This window comes from Atractosteus spatula, chromosome 7, assembly GCF_055471065.1.
Source record: "Atractosteus spatula isolate fAtrSpa1 chromosome 7, fAtrSpa1.hap1, whole genome shotgun sequence".
Classification (NCBI taxonomy): Eukaryota; Metazoa; Chordata; class Actinopteri; order Semionotiformes; family Lepisosteidae; genus Atractosteus; species Atractosteus spatula.
Window position 1 is genome coordinate 29,025,042 of NC_142712.1, and position 6,067 is coordinate 29,031,108.

Consider the following 6,067-nt stretch of genomic DNA (forward strand, 5'->3'; position numbering starts at 1 on the left):
GCGCTGGCAGTTGTGTGGTGTGACTCAGTGGTTGCCTGGCATGGTTAGGTGTACTGGCAGCTGTGTGACGCAGTGGTGGCCTGGCACGGTGAGGTGCACTGGCAGATGTGTGGTGTGACGCATTGGTGGCTTGGCACGGTGAGGTGCGCTGACAGCTGTGTGACGCAGTGGTTAGTGGGCACAGTGGGGTGCACTGGCAGCTGTGTGGTGTGACTAAGTGGTGGCCTGGCATGGTGAGGTGCGCTGGCAGCTGTGTGACGCATTGGTGGCCTGGCACGGTGAGGTGCGCTAGCAGCTGTGTGGTTTGACGCAGTGTTGGCTTTCCACGGTGAGGTGGACTGGCAGCTGTGTGACGCAGTGGTGGCCTGGCACGGTGAGGTGCGCTGGAAGCTGTATGACGAAGTGGTGGCCGGGGACAGTGAGTTGCACTGGAAGCTGTGTGGTGTGACGCAGTGGTGGCGTGGGATGGTGAGGTGCACTGGCAACTGTGTGACGCAGTGGTGCGTGGGCACGGTGAGGTGCGCTGGCAGCTATCTGATGCAGTGGAGGCCGGGTATGGTGAGGTGCACTGGCAGCTGTGTGGTGTGACGCAGTGGTGGACTGGCACGGTGAGGTGCACTGGCAGCTGTGTGGTGTGACGCAGTGGTGGACTGGCACGGTGAGTTGCGCTGGCAGCTGTGTGACGCAGTGGTGGCCTGGCACGGTGAGGTGCGCTAGCAGCTGTGTGGTGTGACGCAGAGTTCGCCTTGCACGGTGTGGTGCACTGGCAGCTGTGTGACGCAGTTGTGGCCTGGCACGGTGAGGTGTCCTGGTAGCTGTGTGACACAGTGGTGGCCTGGCACGGTGAGGTGCGCTGGAAGCTCTGTGACGCAGTGGTGGCCTGGCACAGTGACGTTCACTGGCAGGTGTTTGGTGTGACGCAGTGGTGGCCTGGTATGGTGAGTTGCGCTGGCAGCTGTGTGGCGCAGTGGTGGCCTGGCACGGTGAGGTGCAATCGCAGCTGTGTGATGCACTATTGTCTGGCATGGTGAGGTTCGCTGGCAGTTCTGTGGTGTTACGCAGTGGTTGCCTGGCGTGGTTAGGTGCACTGGCAGCTGTGTGACGCAGTGGTGGCCTGGCACGGTGAGGTGCACTGGCAGATGTGTGGTGGGACGCATTGGTGGCTTGGCACGGTGAGGTGTGCTGACAGCTGTGTGACGCAGTGGTGAGTGGGCACAGTGGGGTGCAATGGCAGCTGTGTGGTGTGACTAAGTGGTGGCGTGGCATTGTGAGGTGCGCTGGCAGCTGTGTGACGCAGTGGTTGCCTGGCATGGTTAGGTGCACTGGCAGCTGTGTGACGCTTTGGTGGCTTGGCACGGTGAGGTGCGCTGACAGCTGTGTGACACAGTGTTGAGTAGGCACAGTGGGGTGCACTGGCAGCTGTGTGATGTGACATAGTGGTGGCCTGGCATGGTGAGGTGCGCTGGCAGCTGTGTGACGCATTGGTGGCCTGGCACGGTGAGGTGCGCTGGCAGCTGTGTGACTCAGTGGTGGCTTGGCACGGTGAGGTGCGCTCGCAGATATGTGATGCACTGGTGGCCGGGCACAGTGAGTTGCACTGGAAGCTGAGTGGTGTGACGCTGTGGTGGCCTGGGATGGTGAGGTGCACTGGCAGCTGTGTGACGCAGTGGTGGCCGGGTACGGTGAGGTGCACTGGCAGCTGTGTGGTGTGACGCAGTGGTGGACTGGCACGGTGAGGTGCACTGGCAGCTGTGTGGTGTGACGCAGTGGAGGACTGGCACGGTGAGGTGCACTGGCAGATATGTGGTGTGACGCAGTGTTGGCCTGGCACGGTGAGGTGCACTGGCAGCTGTGTGACGCAGTGGTGCGTAGGCACGGTGAGGTGCGCTAGCAGCTGTGTGGTGTGACGCAGTGTTGGCCTGGCACGGTGAGGTGCACTGGCAGCTGTGTGATGCAGTGGTGCGTAGGCACGGTGAGGTGCGCTGGCAGCTATTTGATGCAGTGGTGGCCTGACACGGTGAGGTGCGCTGGCAGCTGTGTGACTCAGTGGTGGCTTGGCACGGTGAGGTGCGCTGGCAGTTGTGTGGTGTGACGCAATGGTGCGTAGGCACGGTGAGGGGCGCTGGCAGCTATCTGATGCAGTGGTGGCCGGGTACGGTGAGGTGCACTGGCAGCTGTGTGGTGTGACGCAGTGGTGGCCTGGCACGGTGAGGTGCACTGGCAGCTGTGTGGTGTGACGCAGTGGTGGACTGGCACGGTGAGGTGCACTGGCAGATATGTGGTGTGACGCAGTGTTGGCCTGGCACGGTGAGGTGCACTGGCAGCTGTGTGACGCAGTGGTGCGTAGGCACGGTGAGGTGCGCTAGCAGCTGTGTGGTGTGACGCAGTGTTGGCCTGGCACGGTGAGGTGCACTGGCAGCTGTGTGATGCAGTGGTGCGTAGGCACGGTGAGGTGCGCTGGCAGCTATTTGATGCAGTGGTGGCCTGACACGGTGAGGTGCGCTGGCAGCTGTGTGACTCAGTGGTGGCTTGGCACGGTGAGGTGCGCTGGCAGTTGTGTGGTGTGACGCAGTGGTGCGTAGGCACGGTGAGGGGCGCTAGCAGCTATCTGATGCAGTGGTGGCCGGGTACGGTGAGGTGCACTGGCAGCTGTGTGGTGTGACGCAGTGGTGGCCTGGCACGGTGAGGTGCGCTGGCAGCTGTGTGACGCAGTGGTGGCCTGGCACAGTGAGGTGCGCTGGTAGCTGTGTGGTGTGACGCAGTGGTGGCCTGGCACGGTGAGGTGCGCTGGCAGCTGTGTGGTGTGAAGCAGTGGTGGCTTAGCACGGTGAGGTGCGCTGGCAGCTGTGTGACGCAGTGGTGGCCTGGCACGGTGAGGTGCGCTAGCAGCTGTGTGGTGTGACGCAGTGGTGGCCTGGGATGAAGAGGTGTGCTGGCAGCTGTTTGACGCAGTGGTGGCCTGGCATGGTGAGGTGCGCTAGCAGCTGTGTGGTGTGACGCAGTGTTGGCCGGGCACGGTGAGCTGCGCTGGCAGCTCTGTGACGCAGTGGTGGCCTGGCACGCTGAGGTGCGCTGGCAGCTGTGTGACGCAGTGATGACCTGAAACGGTGAGGTGCGCTGGCAGCTGTATGGTGTGACGCAGTGGTGGCCAGGCACGGTGAGGTGCTCTGGCAGCTGTGTGACGCAGTGGTGGCCGGGCACGGTGAGGTGCGCTGGCAGCTGTGTGACGCAGTGGTTTCCTGGCATGGTGAGGTGCGCTGACAGCTGTGTGACACACTGTTGTCTGGCACGGTGAGGTTCGCTGGAAGCTGTGTGACGCAGTGTTGGCCTGGCATGGTGAGGTGCGCTGACAGCTGTGTGACGCAGTGGTGGGTGGGCACGGTGATGTGCGCTGGCAGCTGTGTGACGCAGTGGTGGCCTGGCACGGTGAGGTGCGCTGGCAGCTGTGTTGTGTGACGCAGTGGTGGCCTGGCATGGTGAGGTACACTGGCAGCTGTGTGACGCATTGGTGGCCTGGCATGGTGAGGTGCACTGGGAGCTGTGTGGTGTGACACAGTGGTTGCCGGGCACGGTGAGCTACGCTGGCAGCTGTGTGACGCAGTGGTTGCCTGGCACGGTGAGGTGCGCTAGCAGCTGTGTGGTGTGACGCAGTGGTGGCCTGGGATGAAGAGGTGTGCTGGCAGCTGTTTGACGCAGTGGTGGCCTGGAACGGTGAGGTGCGCTAGCAGCTGTGTGGTGTGATGCAGTGTTGGCCGGGCACGGTGAGCTGCGCTGGCAGCTCTGTGATGCAGTGGTTGCCTGGCACGGTGAGGTGCGCTGGCAGCTTTGTGACGCAGTGGTTGCCTGGCACAGTGAGGTGCGCTGGCAGCTGTGTGGTGTGACTCAGTGGTGGCTTGGTATGGTGAGGTGCGCTGACAGCTTTATGACGCAGTGGTGTGTGGGCACAGTGGGGTGCACTGGCAGCTGTGTGGTGTGACGTAGTGGTGGCCTGGCATGGTGAGGTGCGCTGGCAGCTGTGTGACGCATTGGTGGCCGGGCACGGTGAGGTGCGCTGGTAGCTGTGTGATGCAGTGGTGGCCTGGCACAGTGAGGTGCGCTGGCAGCTGTGTGACGCACTGTTGTCTGGCATGGTGAGGTTCGCTGGCAGTTGTGTGGTGTGACGCAGTGGTGGCCTGGCATGGTGAGGGGCGCTGGCAGCTGTGTGGTGTGACGCAGTGGTGGCCTGGCACGGTGAGGTGCGCTGGCAGCTGTGTGGTGTGACGCAGTGGTGGCCTGGCACGGTGAGGTGCGCTTACAGCTATGTGACGCAGTGTTGGCCTGGCACGGTGAGGTGCGCTGGCAGTTGTGTGGTGTGACTCAGTGGTTGCCTGGCGTGGTTAGGTGCACTGGCAGCTGTGTGACGCAGTGGTGGCCTGGCACGGTGAGGTGCACTGGCAGATGTGTGGTGGGACGCATTGGTGGCTTGGCACGGTGAGGTGTGCTGACAGCTGTGTGACGCAGTGGTGAGTGGGCACAGTGGGGTGCAATGGCAGCTGTGTGGTGTGACTAAGTGGTGGCCTGGCATTGTGAGGTGCGCTGGCAGCTGTGTGACGCATTGGTGGCCTGGCACGGTGAGGTGCGCTGGCAGCTGTGTGACTCAGTGGTGGCTTGGCACGGTGAGGTGCACTGGCAGATATGTGATGCACTGGTGGCCGGGCACAGTGAGTTGCACTGGCAGCTGTGTGGTATGACGCAGTGGTGGACTGGCACGGTGAGTTGCGCTGGCAGCTGTGTGACGCAGTGGTGGCCTGGCACGGTGAGGTGCGCTGGAAGCTGTGTGACGAAGTGGTGGCCGGGCACAGTGAGTTGCACTGGAAGCTGTGTGGTGTGACGCAGTGGTGGCCTGGGATGGTGAGGTGCACTGGCAGCTGTGTGACGCAGTGGTGCGTGGGCACGGTGAAGTGCACTGGCAGCTATCTGATGCAGTGGTGGCCGGGTACGGTGAGGTGCACTGGCAGCTATGTGGTGTGACGCAGTGTTGGCCGGGCACAGTGAGTTGCACTGGAAGCTGTGTGGTGTGACGCTGTGGTGGCCTGGGATGGTGAGGTGCACTGGCAGCTGTGTGACGCAGTGGTGGCCGGGTACGGTGAGGTGCACTGGCAGCTGTGTGGTGTGACGCAGTGGTGGACTGGCACGGTGAGGTGCACTGGCAGCTGTGTGGTGTGACGCAGTGGTGGACTGGCACGGTGAGGTGCACTGGCAGATATGTGGTGTGACGCAGTGTTGGCCTGGCACGGTGAGGTGCACTGGCAGCTGTGTGACGCAGTGGTGCGTAGGCACGGTGAGGTGCGCTAGCAGCTGTGTGGTGTGACGCAGTGTTGGCCTGGCACGGTGAGGTGCACTGGCAGCTGTGTGATGCAGTGGTGCGTAGGCACGGTGAGGTGCGCTGGCAGCTATTTGATGCAGTGGTGGCCTGACACGGTGAGGTGCGCTGGCAGCTGTGTGACTCAGTGGTGGCTTGGCACGGTGAGGTGCGCTGGCAGTTGTGTGGTGTGACGCAGTGGTGCGTAGGCACGGTGAGGGGCGCTGGCAGCTATCTGATGCAGTGGTGGCCTGGTACGGTGAGGTGCACTGGCAGCTGTGTGGTGTGACGCAGTGGTGGCCTGGCACGGTGAGGTGCGCTGGCAGCTGTGTGACGCAGTGGTGGCCTGGCACAGTGAGGTGCGCTGGTAGCTGTGTGGTGTGAAGCAGTGGTGGCCTGGCACGGTGAGGTGCGCTGGCATCTGTGTGGTGTGAAGCAGTGGTGGCTTAGCACGGTGAGGTGCGCTGGCAGCTGTGTGACGCAGTGGTGGCCTGGCACGGTGAGGTGCGCTAGCAGCTGTGTGGTGTGACGCAGTGGTGGCCTGGGATGAAGAGGTGTGCTGGCAGCTGTTTGACGCAGTGGTGGCCTGGCATGGTGAGGTGCGCTAGCAGCTGTGTGGTGTGACGCAGTGTTGGCCGGGCACGGTGAGCTGCGCTGGCAGCTCTGTGACGCAGTGGTGGCCTGGCACGCTGAGGTGCGCTGGCAGCTGTGTGACGCAGTGATGAC